Raw genomic sequence first — 19,278 nt, 5'->3', positions numbered from 1 at the left:
AAATCATAATAGTGCCATCCCTTAATAGTGGCTCATCAAGAAAAGCGGCTTCCAAGTGGGGCTGTACGGGGTAGGAAAGGGCTGAGGTAGCCTGAAAAGGCTAACGTGGCTACCTCTCCTCACACGCTCTGTCAGGAGGCACCTGTATCTCTTCCTGCCCCAACAATTTATGGGTCTGTGATGGTTAGAAGGGCCTGGCCATTTAGGTACTGAGGACAGAAACTGATCATGTCCTTATATAGTTAGTAGTCTTCATTTTCAACCCCACCATGTACAGCGTATTCATCTACATGCTTCTTTGCACTCACTCCATAGTTATGTAAAACCTGGTAGGACCTCAGGCACACTTCTAAAGACAAAGCATCACTCATAACACAGACATGGAAACCTTTGGTGCTGGAAAGAATATGAGAGACTATCGCTTCTTTAGGATACAGACAAAGAAAGTTCAGTGAGGTCAGGCCACATGCCTACCGTTACGAAGCAAATTAAAGCCAGAACCAAAATCAGAGCTTAACTCTGCTGTACACTGTAAAGATTTGTCACTCAAATTGGTTCAATAAGACGCTGATTGCCCAGAAGCCAGGAAGGAAGTATAGGCAGGGCAACCAAACTAAGGATGATGGGAAGGAGAAGGGCAGGGTCAGAGGAGATGCCAGCCAGACCACAGGGGTAATGAACATGTCATGCTAATAAGGGTACCTCCACATGGCACTGCACTGCATAAATTAGGAATATGGGTTAGCTTAAAATGTAAGAGCTAGCTAGTAATGAGCCTGAGCTATTGGCCGAGCATTTTTAAGTAATATTAAGCCTCTGAGTGGTTATTTGGGATTGGGCAGTAGAGACACAAAAGCTCCACCTCCGTTTACATAGCTCAGTGGGGTTTGGCTTGGAATATTAACTAGAAGATGGAAAGCAATGCTCACCTCACCTACTGGGTGGCTGAACAGCAGATATCAGACATTAGTGTAGGTCAGAATCCCCTGAGGTGCTTCAGAGTCTTGAGCTTCTTCCATTCCACAGTTGACTCAGGCACCTTGGAAGTAAGTCCAAGGGTAAGTGTTGGCAAGAAGTCACTCTGAAAGATCCCCAAAAGCAACTTGTGAGAAAAATACCAAGTTCAGTTGTCATATCATGTCCTCAACGAATCCTGAATGTTGACTAAGTTAAGTCCAACTCAGGTCAACACGCTGGGCTAGTCATGGGTACAGGATGACATGTCTGATCTTTGAAAGGAGAATGTCACTGCTAAATAAGAACTCAAAGCACCAGTGACCACCCTCCCTTATTCCACCTTGACAAGGCTTGAGGCATGACCTCAGTGACTTGGTCCCTCCTTTCTGCCCTATTTGGACTTGAACAGTCTATCCCTTGACTCCTTTGGCATGAATGGCTCGAGAGAAAGAACTCCTCCAGTTATTCATAACAGCTTTAGTGGTGCTGAGATTATAACATTTTACTGCTATTCACTACCATGTAATTCAGCAGGTTGTGTTTTAAATTTTTCTTTCTTCTCGATTCAACTTACCCAGTCTTTCTAAAACTTCTAGTCTATTTTTAGGGGAATTAAAATCTCTTTGTTATTTCACTGGTGTACATATTGCTTAATTAAACTCTATAATTACAGTAAAACTACAGCAAAACAGGTTTGGGAAACAAAGCACAAGTGACTCTTGGTGATCATAAGCTTAGCTGGTGGGAGCGGGGATTAACACTGAGAGCGTGGACGGTGAGGACTCTTCATGATGCTCTTAGACAAGAGCATATAAAGGCTGCAGAAGTAGTTAATCCAGGGGCCATTTAAGCATCCAGGGGGCGATTTAAGCTCTAGAGAGCTTCCTCTATGCAGTAATTTATTGGACCAATTTCCCATGTTGGACATCGGACTGTTAAAGTAACATAGAATTCAGTGCCCATGGAGGTAAATCGTGGGGCACCTTCATAATTATTCCCAGACTTGGATTGACAGGGTAAAATTACATACATTTTTAAAGACTTTAATACACATTTTCAAATTGCTCTCCAGAAAGGTTTCCCTGGGCTTCATATTTTAAAACACAATAACAAAAGGCCTTTGAGTAGGCAGTCCAATTAAACAACCGACTCTATTTTCCTGCATGTGGTAAGAATTTAAGTCCTCCCTCTCCCCCCCAAAAACCCAGTGATTTCACCTCTTTTTAGGCATAGTTGGAAAACACCTCCCTTTTTGTTTTCTGTGACAATAGCAACGGTTCCCACGGACAGAATTTATTTTTCATCTAGTAATTCAATCCATTTGGTTTTAGGATGTGGCTAGGAAAAATGAGCCAAAAATTCAAGATTAAGGCAACTTGATTCTTCTGCCATGTACATAGTCCAACTTTGGGTTTGGCCGGTCCAGTTACCATGGTTAGTGAGGCTGTGTTGTAGCAACAAGATCATCAAGCATCCGTGTGTGAAATGTGAGGTTCCTCCACGAGGAACATTCTGAACCCCAAGAGGGAAAGGCTCAGATCAGGTGGTGTCCTGGACCAGCTCTCTGGAATGCCGGTTCTACCCCAAGCTCAAGCCAAGAGCAAAACAGCCATCAATTTCCCTCAAGAGTTTTTCCATCGTTTGGAACTTCCCAGAATAGGAGTTCAACTTGCTACGGTTGACAGGGTGTGAATGAGGGATGTTCGGACACAGCTTAAAATAATGTGAAATCCCAGTATCATGATGGATTTGGAGCAACTGCGTCTTTCTGCCGTCTTCTCACGTATTTGGGATAACAAGGAAGGTGCCTGGGGCTGGAGAGATGGCTCAGAGGTTAAGAGCACTGACTGCTCTTCCAGGGGTCCAGGGGTCCTGAGTTCAATTCCCAGCAACCACATGGTGGCTTACAACCATCTACAATTCAATCTGTCTGGTGCTCTCTTCTGGCATGTAGGCAGAACACTGTATATGTAATAAATAAATCTTAAAAAAAAAAAGAAGGAAGGTGCCTGAGAGAACTGTTTTTATGCCTCTTGGCAGTCGTCGGGGCTTCAAGCCATTATGGGGAGAAGGGAGGGCTGAAGATGGAACTGAAACCCCTGTCTTCCCCAGGACACGCATCTGGGCAGCTAGACCAAGAGTGAAAGCCACCAGACTGGGACAAAATGAAGGAATCAAAGTCGCCAGGAAAGTCCTAGACAGTAGAATGAAGTCCCGCAAAATGAGGTCCCTAAACTCAGCCAAAAGAAGAAACCAGAGGGATACTGTTTATTACGTTGCTTCAAGGCTCATATCCAGCTACCTGTCTTATACAGCCTAGGGCCATCTGCCTAAAGATTTTACCACCTATAGTAGACTAGCCTTTCATACATCAATTATCGATCAAGAAAATGCCCCAAATGACATTCTGATGGAGAAAATTCTTGAACAGAGATTCCCTTTTCCCTTGTGTGTCAAGTTAACAATTAAGATTAGTCATCATTGTGTGTGTGTGTGTGTGTGTGTGTGTGCATGTTCATGTATGTATAGACAGGCCAAAGGACAAGCTTAGGTACCATTCCTCAGGTTCTGTACATTTTTGTGTGTGTGTGTGTGTGTGTGTGTGTGTGTGTGTGTGTGTGCATGTTCATGTATGTATAGACAGACCAAAGGACAAGCTTAGGTACCATTCCTCAGGTTCTGTACATTTGTGTGTGTGTGTGTGTATGATGTTATGTATGTATTTTTAAAAAGCATCATCACTGGCCTGGAATGCTTCAAGTAAGCTAACTACCTGCCTGTCTCTGCCTCCTTAACTCTGGAATAATTACAAGCTCAAGCCACCACCACTCTCTGCTTTGTTTTGTTGGTTGATTGATGTTAGTTGTTGGATTTTTGCTAATGTAAGCTCCAAGGATTGAACTCAGGTCCTTGTGCTTGCCATGCAAACTATGTACTGACTGAGCTTTCTCCTCCAGCCCCTTTAGTAATTGTTTCTTTAATAGTTTTAGTATTTCTTTCTTTTCCTGTCTTCTCTTATTTCTTTACTGTTCTAGAGACTTGGATTTATATCAGCCAATTTTTTAGATTATTTTATACAGTTCTTGACTTCTCTTGCAGAGTTTCTAGACACATCTGTTTCTGCATACTATAGTCTAGGTAATTTAAGATCTCTAGATAGTCTATTTCTCTTTTCAGTTCTCCAAAACTGACCCTTTTTTGTTTTGCTTTTGTTTTTTCGAGACAGGGTTTCTCTGTGTAGCCCTGGCTGCACTGGAACTTGCTCTATAGATTAGGTAAGCCACAAACGTGCACAGATCTCCCCGCCTCTGCCTCCTGAGTGCTAAGATTAAAGGTGTGCGCCACCATCAGCACCCCAGCAGGCTTCAAACCAACCATTTTTAAATAGGCATGGTCACATTCATGTCGTTCCCTTTTGTCCTTGTGATCCTTTTACAGTTTCTTCCTTGTAACCTTTTCACCATCATCTGCTCATATCTTCAAAGACATCTTTTATGTCTTTGAATTATAAAGTGCATGTGTTTACACAAAAATTGCATTATCTAAGCATCCTTACTACTTTTCAACATTTTAATGTATGACTTTACTGGAGGCTCATTATACTATTTGGGGGTATTTAATGTGAGCTCCTATTTTACAAACACATTTGGTATTTTTTTCTAAAACTTCATTTTTATCATTTTTAATTATTTGTATATGCCTATGTGTGTGGCTATGCATACATGTGTTGGATTGCTTGCAGAAGCCAGAGCTGGAGTTGCAAGCAATTGTGAATCACCAGACATGGGTTGTGGGAACCAAACTTGCATCTTCTGCAAGAGAGCATATGTGCTCTTAACCACTAGCCACCTCTCCTATATTTGGAAAGCTTTTGATGGTTTCCAGCAGAGAGAATTTGTTTGTTCTTGAGTGGTTACCAGGTTACTAAAAACCTCAAATATTTTAAACTATGTATTCCCATCAAGAGCTTTGGATGACCCAGGTATCCAGAAGTCATATAAATTGTAACCTGTGGTTAAGAAACCAAGAGGCTATTTCCCGGACTGTCCTCACAGCTGCAGAGAGGTTTGCATTCCTCTGGGAGAAGATAGGCTCACTCCTGGCCCTTCACTTGCACGGAGCCCTTGTAAACCTTCCGGGGGAGGGGGGGGGGCTCTTTAGCCTTCCTAGTTGTGTTTTTTCCTTCCTGTGCACTCAGAGGTGAGAAAGCTTCCATTTTCATCTGGGCTTGGGAGATCCCTCAGAGTGAAAGCTAACCCGAGGCGTTTCCCTACTCTGCCGAATTGAATTCTTGCCTCGAATTAGATTTGTTGGCTTCAGAGCATCTCCTGGCTTCTGAACAGCTAGCTTATCCACAAACCGGGAAAGACACTGTAGGGATTTTGAATTGGGCTATCCCCACTGTCTGTAACAGAATCTCCAGCTCATTGTTTGGAGAAATGAGTATCAAATTCACTCCTTTAACTGAAACCTTGTCCTGGTTAAAATGCAAATGCCAAGGCTTGAGCCTGGTGGCAGGATAGGATGCCTTCCAACGTTGTCTCAAGACAAGCCCCAGAAAACTCAGCTGCATGTTGTAAATGCCAACCATTTACTCTACTCTCCTAGCTTCAAATCTCTGGGTGAAGGAGGAAGAATTTTTATTAAGCACCAATCGTTATCTGCCCCTTATGCTTTTGTATGAATTTATTTCCCATACTTTTCTGAAATAAAACTTTCTAACACCAAAGCTTAGGAATCTTTGGTATCTGGAGGAAAAGGGTCCAGATATTGGCAAACAAACGACCAAAGGCTTCCCTAAAGGCACCAGTAGAGATTTGTCCTCTATCCTTATCCTCTCGGTTAGTTAGTCTCAGGCAGGTTTACGTTGTATTACTGAATCTTCTTGAAACTATGCAAAAAAATAATAATAACAATAATAAGAATGATGAGATTCATCCTTTTGTCTCTTATAGAGAAAGTTTGGATTAAATGAGTTCTTCTACACAGGTGAAAACGTTTTTTAACTTTATAGAACTATGCTTGAGCATAGCTCTAATTATTCTAATAGATTTATTAGCATAAAAGATTTGCATATTTTAAAACTGTCCTATATAAAATAACTTTATTATCCTGTTTATAAAAATCAAATTCACAAGTGTTCAGTGTTGAATATGGAAAGTTACACTCAAAAGATTTAAGAAGAAATTAGAATAACCCCAAGGCCATCATCACTCTGAGAAAACTGTGGTCAAACATGGTCATATATACCATGTGGATATATAATTCCTTTTTATGTACTATATCATTTTTCTTATATAAACACTGTTTTTCAAAAGCAGGGCTGTTTTGTTCACATTGTCTTTGATTTTTCATCAGAGACAATTGTGCTTCTATTTCTACCTTTGCAAATGTGAATTTTAGGAAGTAGAGTCGTGTTTTGCTGCATTTAGCACCTAACGCAGCCCCAGACACTAGTCAGATGGCTTGGCTCTTCATTCTCTCAACAAATAGTTCCCATTCATCTTATCCTGCCTGTAGCTGCCCCACTATGAAGCCAACCAGTGGTTTCTAGAAAGAGCAGTCATTAAACAGTTACGTTTTTTACCATCATACACCTCGCCTTCCACCATCTGGGTGAGGGGTGAGGTGAGCTCCCAAAGCAGCCAGTATGTGCCCTGGCGGTAGGTCCAGATACAATAAAGACAAAGAGAGCTTGGGAAACTCCATTTAAGAGAACTTAAATTATGTGGGGAGCTGGAGGCACACCCCAGCACTCTGAAGGCAGAGGCAGGAGGATCTCTGTGCATTTGAGGCCAGCCTGATCTACTGAGAGAGTTCTAGGACAGCCAGGGCTACACAGAAAAAAAATTTTGTTTTGAATTCCAAAATACTCAGAGAAAAAGACAGCAGCAGGAACCAAATTGAAAGGCCGTTTGATGGTGCAAGACCACAGAGGATACAGAGTCTGCAGTGCTCTCAGGAGAGCAGCATCTGCTCTAAGGACAAGACAGGAGAGAGGAGTCTATGATGCAAGGGATGCAGGTAGAAACATCTGGAAGGAAGCAGCTGAGTCAGGTCAAGCCAGAGGACAGAAACCACACACTCAGGCTGCCGGTCCCTCACTAGAGCCCAAACAGTAGGATAGTGGGTTGGAAAGAAGAAAAAATGTTTGAGTAGTTACAGGCCTTGAGAGTGTGTTCCCAAGCTGACCACTCATTATCGTTGTGGCATTCTCTCTCACACTGCTGCAGTAACCCCCCCCCACCAGTAGAAAGAGTACGAAGGGGCTGAGTGAGAAAAAGAGAACTAGACTCACGAATTATGTCTAGGAAAAAATAGGCTGTGGCTCAGAGCACAGGAGCTTTCTAGAAGGAAATCTATTAGAAGCCATGAAGGATCTGGAGAGAACTGTGCAGTCTTGAGTGTTACAATGTACGGTGAGTACATTAGCAGATCCCATGGCAGGTGAGAACTTAAGTGGGAAGTTGTATTGGGGAAAGTGGAGGGAGAGAGGGAAGAGAGAAGAGAGAAGGACAGAAGAGAGAGACAGAGATCTGTCTGCCTCTTCAGAGGAACGGCAGAAAGAGGAGAAAGCAGAGCTTGTCTCTTAAGGGACCTTTTGCACCTGTCTACAGAGACAGGGTACCACCTACCATTCATGTAGAGGTAACAAGGTGTGCCAAGGTGTGCCTGGATGCTAACACTGAGGACTAGGTTGCTATTGGAAACCTCTCTGATCTTAAACGTTATTGACAAACGGGGCATTTTTGGGGTCGTGGTATAGCAGTTTGGGGAGAGTGGTTACAGACATTCCTGCTACAGGCTTGGCAGAGCTGTGGCATGAGAAGTCAAATCCTGCATATCATTGGCCTCAACACCTGCAGGGCCCCACAGCATGAGACACTTACTCTCACATGCTTCTCCTTGCTCTGTCTCTCCTGGAACCCAACTGTGTGGCTTTTTACTGGGGAGACATTAGCATTTGTACAACACAGATAGGGCGCCAATAATAAATCAAAGAAACTATTCCACTCATGTCTAGCTTACCGAACCCTTGAGTTTCCTGGGGTTTCTTCAAGCATACGTGCGAGGGGTTGCTTGCAACATGGATGAATCAAAGGCAACTACATCACTGAGATGCCCACCCAGCACAGACCACACATCCAAATGCTATAACTGTGAAGCTCCACCCACAACCTACAGGAAGCTTGGCAGGTCAGGTTGGGAAGTTTCCTTTCCCCATGAGTCTTTACTGCTTACTTAACCTTGGGTGGGAAGGGGGCAGAGTTTGTGAATCTAATAAATTCGGGCACTTCCTGAGACCTGGGAGTTTAAAGAAACGTCTCTCTGAGATAGAAAGCTTCAATTCAGAGGAAATGTTTGTGAATAGTGAGGCTGATGAGCATCAAGAACGAGGTGCCAAGGCAACAGGCCTCGCCCATCCTGTAGCTCTCTCTCACCCCTCTCTCCCCTAAGCCTTGCCCCTCCAAACTTGGGGTGCCACTAAGGTTCCCTGAGATACTCTTCACTGCTTTCTCCCTCTTTACTTCTTTTTTACTTGAAGACCTGGTCTTGTGTGTAGTTCTGGGTGTCCTTAAATTTTCAGTGCCCCCCCACTCCCCAATTCTGTCTCTGAATGTTGGGGTTACATACCATGCCCACCACACCCAGTCTCCCTCTACTTTTTGAAGAAATTTCTACATTTTATGGAAATGTAGTTTCTGCACCATAATATAATTTACTCATCTCAGCTCTACATGATCATAACAAAGCTGAGATTGTTTCCAAGGTCTGTTGATATACATGGCTCTGTTTGTTATTTTAGTAAATGGCCTTTGAAACTATTTTCCCTCATTTATCATTATCGTTAGCTGCAGTGATTAATTGAGCACCCATTTTGCAATATGCAAAGGATGGCAAGTGCTATTTAGGGAGTTATATTTACACTCCTTCCATCTTCTATGCTATACTTAGAACAAAACTTAACATGTAATCTATTAAAAATTCATAAGTGAGCAAGTACACAGAAGAACCAATGGGTGTGAATAATTATAACGTCTAAGAAGGAAATTAGGGTGAAGAGGGAGCGGATGGGACGGGAGGAACCCACTCAATTATAGTGGTCTGGGAAGAATTATCCAAGGGTAATTTATATTGAACCCGTGGTTTCAATAACGTAGATTGGTAAGAGAAAAAAGGCGGTCCATGCCTGAATCTTTTGTTTGTTTTTTCAAGACAGGGTTTCTCTGTGTAGCCTTGGTTGTCCCAGAACTTGCTGTGTAGATCAGGCTGGCCTTGAACTCAGAGATCCACCAAAGGCGTGAGCCACCACACCCGGCTACATGTGTGACTCTTTTCACTTCCTGCTTGGGCAGTATTTCAGAGATGATGTGATTGGTTTTCAGTTCCATTTTTGCATGTAGTGGTAGGGTAGCTCAACTCCTCTGGATAGGATGGTCGTTCTGTAGAACGAGTGGACATCAACACTTATAACACAAACATTTCCTTCTGGGATTGAGGTAGGCTTGCATTTCACTGCTATAGGCTTGCACTTCACCATGGTAGGCATGCACTTCACTGGTCTTTTAGGCTTGGGCACAACCATATAGTTTGCCTTGGTCAAGAAGCTGTGAACAGAAGTAATATGGGCCATTTTTTTGGAAGACAGTTTAAGAGCTAGTTAGTATACAGTTCCCCCAGTTCCCTCTCCTCTAGTGTGCACAGTTGGAAGGTCGGCATGAGATAACATCTTTGTGAGCCTGTCCCTGGTAATGTGGCCAACATAACTGTTTGTCAACCTGCTTTGGATGAACTAAGGACTCTTTTGCAAGGCCATTGGAGCTCTGGGTCTGCTATGTGGACCACCTCCTTCCCACACCCTCATAAGTCTCTAGTCTTCCAGTTGCCACAGGCTGTTTCCTTAGCAGGGGTAAATGGGTGACAGAGCCCTGAGTTGCAGCCCTCTGAGGTGTCAAGGTCCTCACTGTGGAGGAAGCTTCACTCATGCAGGTGTAGCATCTCTCATGTGTGGACTTTGAGACTGAGCCCTGTGGTGTGGAATGTTGCCAGTCCCAGCAGCCTTTGCCAGGTGGAGGGGAGATTGCTTACTTCTCTCCTCTACTTCACTCCATAACAGACAACCCCCCAGGCTGCTATACTCCGTCTCAGACTCTTCTAGACCAACTCTCCTCTTATGTGTCTCTGAACACATGATGGCTCTGAGGTTGGCCTTGCCCAACACACTGGACCAAGCAGGATTCTGGGTACACTCTGTTTAGTGCCTCAATTCTACTTCACCAATTTCTTGTTTATCTTATGATTTTTGTTCTCTCATCATTCTTACTAGACAGTTCTCAAGGGTTTAGTAATAAGGTTATATACAGTTGGCCTGTCATTCTGTGTAACTATATATCGAGCACTCTCCTGAGACATGATATCAGAACACTTTTAAAAACATAAAATGTGGGATGAAAGATAGCTCAATCATAAATTCCTTGCCTTGCAACCACAAGGACCCGAGTTCAATTCCCCTAAGTCATGAAAATATGAAGCCAAGTGCTTGCTTGTGATACCAGCACTCCTGGGACTTGCTGGCCAACCATCAGGGCAACTTGGTGACTTCCAGGTGAGTGAGAGATTATACCTCAAAAAACAGTGCACAGCACCTCAGGAATGACACCAAGGCTGTCTTCTGTCTTCCACAAGTACACCCTCAGACACCACAAGTAAACACACAGACACACATACACAGACACAGACACACACACACAGACACAGACACACACACACATACACACACACACACATGCAGTGTACCATATGTAATCTTTGAGTAGAAAGTGCTTAAATACCCTTAGAAAAAGTGCTTTACGTGAAATAATGAGGAAATGAAGGTATACTGCATGTCAGCATTGTTTTATATATATGGATAAGTTCTATGCCATGTGGTTTAGACAACTAAAAATTGGGAGTAGTTGAGTGCAACCTATAGAGTACCTCATTTTTATAAGATGAATAAAGTTTATAGCAATTTTGGAGGAAAAGATGACTGTGTTCCCTCTCTCATATTCAGGTATATGAAAGATCAAGAGCTGAGCAGCCCAGAAGAAACGTGAAGACAGACCATCTCCGACTTTGGGTAGCAGACAAGCCTCCCGAGTCCCCATGTGGACTCAGATAAACTAAGTACACCGTAAGGCTGTGCTCCTGAGAGTCTGTAAGACTCTGTAAGAGCAAGCGCAGATGCTGGAAAGAACCACCTAACTCATGCTTGGATCTGTATTATTGAAGAGGACAGACTCTTGGAGCTGGAGTTAACAGGTGCTTCTAAGTGGCCTGATGTGGGTACTGAGAACTGAACTTTGGTCCTCTGCAAGAGCAGTGTGTGCTCTTAGCTGCTGAGCCATCTCCAGGGAAGGAAGGAGAGGAGATCTTAAGACTGGAGACAGCTTGGAGTCACAGGACAAGTCTCAGACTTCACCTCTGCTTGGGGACCCAAATACACCGCAGGGAGCAGCCTCTCCCTCAAGGTCATGTGACTTTGGGTGCACTTCAGGCAGCACTACAGCACCGCATTACCACACCCTTCTCCCCGTTTCATCGGCTGGACCAGAGGTTCTCAGCCTTCCTAATGCCGAGACCCTTTAATACAGTAGTCCCTCATGTTGTGGTGACCCCCAAGCAGAAAATGATTTTCATTGCTACTTCATAACTGTAATTTTGTTACTGTTATGGATTGTAATGTAAATATCTGTGTTTTCCAGTGATCTTAGGTGACCCTTGTGAAAGGATCATTCGACACTAACCCCATGGGATCGAGACCCACAGGTTGAGAACCACTGGTCTAGACTGTTCCAAAGAGGAATTTCTGCCTCTTCTTCTGGGAGTAAGAGTTGGCACGTGTGTGGTGTTGCTCTTTAGCAACAACTACATAAATTTGTAATAAAGAAAGTGTTTCCTAGATTCAGAAAGAAGTGTGTGAGAAGAGCCGGGCATTGGTGGCGCACACCTTTAATCCCAGCACTCGGGAGGCAGAGGCAGACCGATCTCTGTGAGTTCAAAGCCAGCCTGGTCTACAGAGTCTCCAAAACAATACAGAGAAAAACCCTGTCTCAGAAGACCAGAAAGAAAGAAAAAGAAAGAAAGAAAGAAAGAAAGAAGGAAAGGAAGAAAGAAAGAAAAAAAGAAGTGTGTGAAAAAAGACAGCTGCCATCGCACTCCCAGCCTCCCTGGGCCATTGATGTAGCTTTGGATGTCCCTGAACACTCCCTTCCATATCTGCGCTGGTCACTCCCGGGAGAACAGAAGGTCAGCATTTCCTGTGAACACGGGGCACATTTCAGTTGGGCGGGACACGTTTTTAAAGGGAGTCAGCTCTGTGATGTTCAAGCACTGGGGCCTTTTCTTTCCGAGGTTCCGCCCTTTGTCCTCGCTGGAGGTGATGTCTGGTGAGCCAGCTGGGTGCTTCTGTCTGATCTTAGTCAAGACCCTACTAATGATCTCAGAGTCACAATCCACAGGACCACTCTTCTCAGCTCACTACCATCCATCACCAGGATCCTGGTTCGAATCCCCGAGGAGTCCCAGGATCAACTGCACACCAGATCTCAGTGACCTGTGTCCACATCTGTCCAGTGTCTGTTTCCCCATCCCTCCCATGCAGGTGATGCTTTTCCAAGCTCATGCCCTGTGCTCCCAGCTTCCCAGACATCACCTGCTATCTCCTGGTACCCACTGGCCCCTCATCTATAGTACATCCCAAACTCGCCCTCTCTCTTTCCTGACTCATTCCATCTTCTCTCCTCTTTCAGACCTCAGGACCTTTGCCATGCATCTTCACTGTGTGGATGCATAAGTGTAGTCAGACTTTCTTCTCCACTGCCAGCCCCAAATAATGACACAGAAATGTATTATTATGAAAGCTTGACCATTAGCTTAGGCTTGTCTCCACCTAGTTCTTATAACTTAATTAACCCATATTTTTAAAACTACCTTCTGCCACCTGGCTCTTTACCTTTCTTCAGTATGGCACGTCCAACTTGCTCTGAGTCTGCTGGTGAAATCTGCACGCCTAGATTTCTCCTCCCAACTCCTCTTTCTGCCCAGAAGTCCTGCCTATCCTCTCCTGCCTAGCCATTAGCTGTTCAGCTTTTTATTAAACCAATCAGAAGGCCCTTTAGGCAGAGACACCTCTGTATAGTATAAACAAATATTTCACAACACATAAGCAATACATAACCACTAATGGAGGTAAATTACATGAGCAGGTAAAGGCATACCAGGCACTGTGAAATACAGAATTAAACAATCAAAAATTCAGAGTTTCGGATCACTGTAGCCCCTCTGCCAGTGAAGGCTCACCTATTGAGATTATCTACCACCTTAGTTGTGGGGTCAGTGTCAATAGGATGGAGTTTGATCCCCAGTTTTATGTCCTCTTGTTCTACTCCACTGTCTTTAGCTCAGAGACGAAACCAAACTTCAAGTGACCAATGCATCAGCAAGAAAACTGGATACAGACTGTACTTAGCTCACTGAAGTTGGAATAATTACCAATTTTTCTTCAACTTTCTTCTCTTTTCAGATATGAAGGCCTAAACTCCTACTCAAATTATAAAACATGTCATTTTTTTTTCTTTTTTACAAAGGTTAAAATAGTTGCTTTGTAAGAGCTGGTTGGTGTATATCTTTTCTCCCTGAGGCTGAGACTTGTTTAATAGAAATGCTTATAGAAGGATGGATAATGGGTTTATCTCATGAGCTGGATCCAACTTGGTTTCCAAGGACCCAAAATACTGTATCTAAGTGTCCTGATTTATGAGTAATGCAATGGATGCCGGCAGACAGAGCGGGGCACACATGTTCTTTGATTTGGTCAGCATATGGTTATCAACACTTTGCTAATCACTGGGGAAAATGAGTCCAAAAAAAAGAAAGGAACAGTTTGGCTCCATGTATCCAATAGTTATGTGAAGAAGAAGAGATTAATTATGAAGATATGATTAGTCTTATGACAGGGGAAGAACTAAGTGCTCTAGGAATACACCATGGAAAATATGGGGGAATACAACCCTACAAAGTGACAGTTTATCTCCATTTTTATTCATGCAAAAAATAAGACTTAGAAAATTAATTTGTCTAGGATCCTACACTGGCAGAAGCGCAAAAATCGCAGAATTGGAATTCTTCCCTGAGATAGTCTTACTTCAGATCTCCTGATCCTGTTGTTACACTGAGTCAGACGTTAGCACAAACCAGCAAATGGTGTGTCCAATTTAGCATGTGCTAACTCACATGAGGTGAGACAGTGCCTCCAACCTTGGCCGTCCAATAAACTCGTGGGGAGCCAGGTGACATGTGCCCAACTGTATTCCAGAACTGCTGTGAACAGATGACTCTTTTCACTTCCACTGTGCCCTCTCCTAGTTCTGAGCTGAGTGTCTGTCTGCTGGATTCGTTTTTCCCAGCAGGGCCATTATATGTTGGCTATAAGTTACCAGCTCTCAAGTTTGTTAATTCTCTGACTAGCAGGACTATATTGAAGATCCTACTTTAACTGGTGAAGTTTCTTTTCACCATGACAAACACCTGACAAAAGCAGATAAAGGGAGAAGATACTCACTTGGCTTACAAGCCGGAGAAGTGTACAGGATCTGTCATAGGAGTAGTGAGGCTTAGGGACTGAACTGGCTTCGTCAGTGGCAATGGGGGCTTTCAGTGATGGCTTCTCAGGAAGCAAAGTGGTCTAGTCAGGAACATGGGGTGGCCTATGGACCCCAGAAGCCTACCCCTAGTAATCTAGGTCTGCAACAAGGACTCTAGCTAGAACTCCAGGCTCTACAGCCTTTATCTTTATAAAGACCCTACCAATTGGGAACCAAGTGTCCAGCACCAGAGCCTACGGAGAGAGTTACACATCCAAACCACAAGGCTACCAGATTTCTCTCCTCTATACTAACACTTGATGTAAAAGGCCAGACCCTGGGCCTCCAGTCTTTGTCTGCTTTTGTAATAAGATAAAGCATGTGGGAATTGTGGGAGTGTTGGGGGTATAAATAATTGGTGGCTTGAGGATGCACTGTGGTAGAATAACGATGGCCACAAATTCCTTGACAGCTCTGTCACTAAGAGGTGGGATTAGTTCTCTTTCTTGTAGCCCTGGGAAGTCTGATGGTACGTGGCCAGTGGGGGAACTGCCAGATGCAACCGTGGGACATCAGGGGCTTCCTTAAAAGGAAGGGCAGTTTTCACCAGCTTCCACGGCCCTGGACTACATCAGTAAGAGGTTTGGTACGCATGGAGATACGCTCTGATGCTTCGAGGCCAGGAGGGAGTGGGGAGAACCAGAGCATGGGCTCTATCAAGGCGCAGAACAAGGTCCCTCCCAACCAACGCCGCCACCAAACACCACCACCGAGGGATCACAACTAATACTACACAGAGAAGAGCCAGCTTGCTCAGACTCCTGTCCCTCAGAATGATGAGGTCCACAAGTGGCCCTGTTAGCTATTAGGTAAACATTTTCAGGTGATGAAAGGCATCTACGTGTGCAGAGGAAATCGCAGGGTCTCTCATTTCATCTTCTGTAGTTTTGTGGGGTTTTTGATGAGATCGAGTACCGGCTGGAGCCTCAGGAGGCTTTGCCTTTAGGCCTGGGTTTGATACCAGTGTCTCTATGGCCTTGGGCAAGCGCTACCTCTTTTCCTTCTTATTTTGAATGAGAATGCTACAGTAAACCCCTGGGTTCCCTTTGGCCTATGGGATTCTGTGACAATCAGCATGATGGTATGTTCAGTAGTAACTACTGGCGGGGAAGGATATTTTCACAGGAAACAGAACACATCCATCTCCTCCTGACTTTCACTGCCTCAGTCCAGACTCACCCCTCACACCCAAGAGTGCACAGCTTTGTATAAGTCTCAGACACCTCACTTCCTTGGGGCGGTGTCCAGCGTGAATGCACACAGCTCAAGAAGAAAGGAAAGAGGATGAGGGAGAAATGAAACATAGCTCAGCTCCCATCTTTTCCTTCCATAAAGCCCTTGTGTGGCGTGAGAATAGAACAAAGGATATTTCAGGGCCTTGGATTCTTCTGGTGGACTGAGGAAGTAATGAAATTCATCACGTGTAAGTTTGGATTTGCAGCTCAGTAAGGAATCCATCCGTGAGATGTTCAAAATGTATCCACTTGGCCTTAGTGACATGTCAAAGGCAGAAAGAAAGTGTTCTTTGTGTGGAAAGCTGAGATCTGCACTGTCCCGGGACTGTAAATATAGCTGCTCACTTCCTGAAGCTCCAGTTAGTCCCTGGTGACCTTTCCCAAAGTATTCTTTTTCTGCTTTCCATTAATAGCACGGGCCCTAACTCACTGCTGTTGACAATGTGCATGACTGTGCCTTGAAAGCTGGAAGGCTGCAGCTCAGGATGACTTGGAATTGTTTGTGCAAGCCTTTAGCTTTAAAATTGAGACATATCCTTGTGCAGAAGTTCACAGGGTCCCAGCAGTTCAAAGCCAGGCTCCTAAAGGGCCATGGAGAACTATCAAAGGAACAGTCGTCCAGTTCCCTCCCCCAATAAATCAAACCAAAAGAATTCCCCAGGAAGAACATTTCTCTAATCTTCCCCTCAGTACAAGAAGCAGTATACAAGACATGGTCCTCATGGTGTTTCCTACCCTAGGGTGGCAGCTGCTAGACCACAACCCTGCCGTCTGTAGTCAAGGGACCTTGTATTCCCAGCTGCTGGAGCCAAACCGCAGGGCTTGCGGGAATGCTTGGGAGGCTGCTTCCTGAGTACCAAAGAGAAAAAGAATCTGTGGTTGGCTCCTAAGTTTGAGCTGCTCTAGAGTGAAGAAATAAGCATTTATTGGTCTAGCATCCTACTCATGCCTCTATGTGGTGTGTGTGTGTGTGTGTGTGTGTGTGTGTGTGTGTGTGTGTGTGTAAGCCAGCACTTGCAGAAGCCAGCACATGTGCATTTATGAGGGTATATACATGCTGGCCTTGGTCTCTTCTCAGAGTATTCTTTGGAATGACCTACTTTTTTGAGACAATTGAAGTTATTGTTTTTAACATCTAATTCAGGAGAGTGTCAGAATGGCTCACGGGGCACTGTGCCATCATACCTGTGGCTGGCCAAGTTCAGTGAGAAAATTTCAGAATCTGAGAAGGGGCCTGTGTTTTTCTTGTTAATTGTTAAGCCATTGTCCCTGATAAGAAATTTTCAAGGTTTACAAATAGGATACGGGACACTCCAGCCAGGACTCCTTCCAAAGTAGACTCCCGTTTCATTCCACGTTGAGCAATTTGGGTATGCCAGGGGCTCTAACAGAAGTTGTTTTCCATGAAACAGTCATAATCAATTTTCAATTTATCCTCTATTTCTACAAAAGGAAAAGCTCCCTGTAATATCACATGACATAGACAGAGGTGAGTTTGAAAGATTTCCATTTATCCTGAAGTCAGAGACATCACCACACACTCCGAAGGTCTTTTGAGATGATCAGCCTTGCATAAATGGTACCTCTTTGAAATCACCCTTTTAAGGGAAAGTGAACTTGAGTTTCTGGTTCATGGTCGATAGCTAAAGCATCATGGGTTTAGGTGAAACACAGCTGTTGATACAGACAGGATATCGAGTCCCAGCTGATGCCAGCAAAAGCTGTCCTTAGCTGTCCTTTCTTTATCTATTATCACATTACAGAGGGATTTATGAACATTTCAGAGTAAGGAGGATCTTAAGAATCTATCAGTTTCTATTAATCCCAAGTAAGTAACAAATGCAGGCTGCATGTAAATAGAATGGGTTTTTACTGTCAAGTTACAGTCCTCGCTGAGATTACTCGTGTGGGGAAGTGTGGCTTAGAAGTGCCAGTTTGGGTGTCACTGAGCTGTGGCATCTAAATTAGACACAATATGTTATTTCACTTCTAGCCCTGGAGAAAATAAGCAAAGGAAGATATTTCATTACTTAACTTGGAAATCCTACTAAAATAACCAACCAAACAATAGCATTTTTAATTAAGGGAATTGAGAGAAGATAAAATGCACAGAAAATGTGGACATATCTATAGTCCATGTTCACCCAGTTCTCAATGATGCATTTACATGAAAAGAGAAAGTGGCAGAAAGAGGCGTCTCAGTGGCCCCAGTCCAGCTCCACTCTGACATGACCACATCCTCATATAACTGATACGAGGGGTCCCCGCAGTACTTACAACTTACAAGGTTGATTTTCTCCCTCTGAAGAACTATCAATGTGATTCATTCAAATAAAACTCAAGAGCAGTTCATCTCCCTCTTGCAAACAGAGAAGTAGAGGAATTCGCAACAATTAGGGTCACTAAATCACCAGCCATGAGGTCATTTGGCTTTGACCTTTGTTGAATGTTGAGTTGAATGACTTTTCCCAATGTGAGAGATGAGGACTAAAGTCCAAGATCCAAACATAAAGACATTCAGGGTTTGTGTTAATGGTTAACTTGGTGATTTCTACTTAACACACAAGCCTTACTCTTAGGTATTTGTAAAAATGATTCTTATTGACACAGGAAATCTAAAAATAACCAAGGCCTTGAATACATAGATCACAGAGCATGCTCAAAATAACAGCAGCAACAAAAACCCTCCCTGCAAGATGAAGTCTCAGATCACTTGCAAGATGAATGGAAGTCTGTCTACCCAGTAATCTGGGTACATGGATAGGTCCCAGGAGGGCGTTGGTGTTGAGGCTCCCAGGTCTGATACTCAGTCAAGTCAGAGCCCATCCTGGAACAAGATCTGAAAGTATTGTAAACCCAACAGTCAAGAATAAGACCACTACCACAATCTTAAGCAAATTTGAAGCAAGCTTTAATTAAATACTGGCCAGGAGGATGGACTCTGGCTAGGCCCATCTCTGAGTTCCCAGAAAATGGCCATGAGTCATGTTTGCTTAAAAAGGCAAAACCCAGAATTCACCATATTTCCCATCAGGTCCAATCAAGGGCAAGCATATAACCTGATGTATTTCCTGTCCACGTACCTCCTGCCCTCATGTGATTAAGCACATCTGGTGCAGATGGGGCCAACAAACAGGACAAACAGGAACTTATCAACTGCAAGGCGTATTTTTCCTGTTTTGATCTCAAAGCATCTGAGCCCCTTTATTGCTGGATTGTGTTAATGGGTAGACGATTCACACGGAATGCTGTAAAAAATAAATAGCCTTAAATAGGAAAGTTGTTTAAATCCCTAGTTATAGGAATGAAATACTAATATATCATTTCATGCCTGTTGTGTTATTGAGCAAAAATTACTGTTTATAACACATTCTGTTTGTGACGTTGAGGGTGAGTAGATC

General features: G+C 43.7%; 1 long non-coding RNA gene across 1 annotated transcript in view; it reads right to left on the bottom strand.

The window, feature by feature from the left end:
• Window positions 1–18,818: 18,818 nt before the first annotated feature.
• Window positions 18,819–19,278, bottom strand: part of LOC121139346 — a 12,639-nt gene continuing 12,179 nt past the window's right edge. The window contains exon 3 of the long non-coding RNA XR_005876293.1: window positions 18,819–19,125. This is a non-coding gene — a long non-coding RNA (uncharacterized LOC121139346). The remainder of the gene's footprint in view (window positions 19,126–19,278) is intronic.

The sequence above is a fragment of the Mesocricetus auratus genome, unplaced genomic scaffold (assembly GCF_017639785.1).
Source record: "Mesocricetus auratus isolate SY011 unplaced genomic scaffold, BCM_Maur_2.0 Super-Scaffold_15014, whole genome shotgun sequence".
In the NCBI taxonomy this organism is placed as follows: Eukaryota; Metazoa; Chordata; class Mammalia; order Rodentia; family Cricetidae; genus Mesocricetus; species Mesocricetus auratus.
Note: the sequence above shows the minus strand (reverse complement) of the source record. Positions and strands in the feature narration are given on the sequence as shown.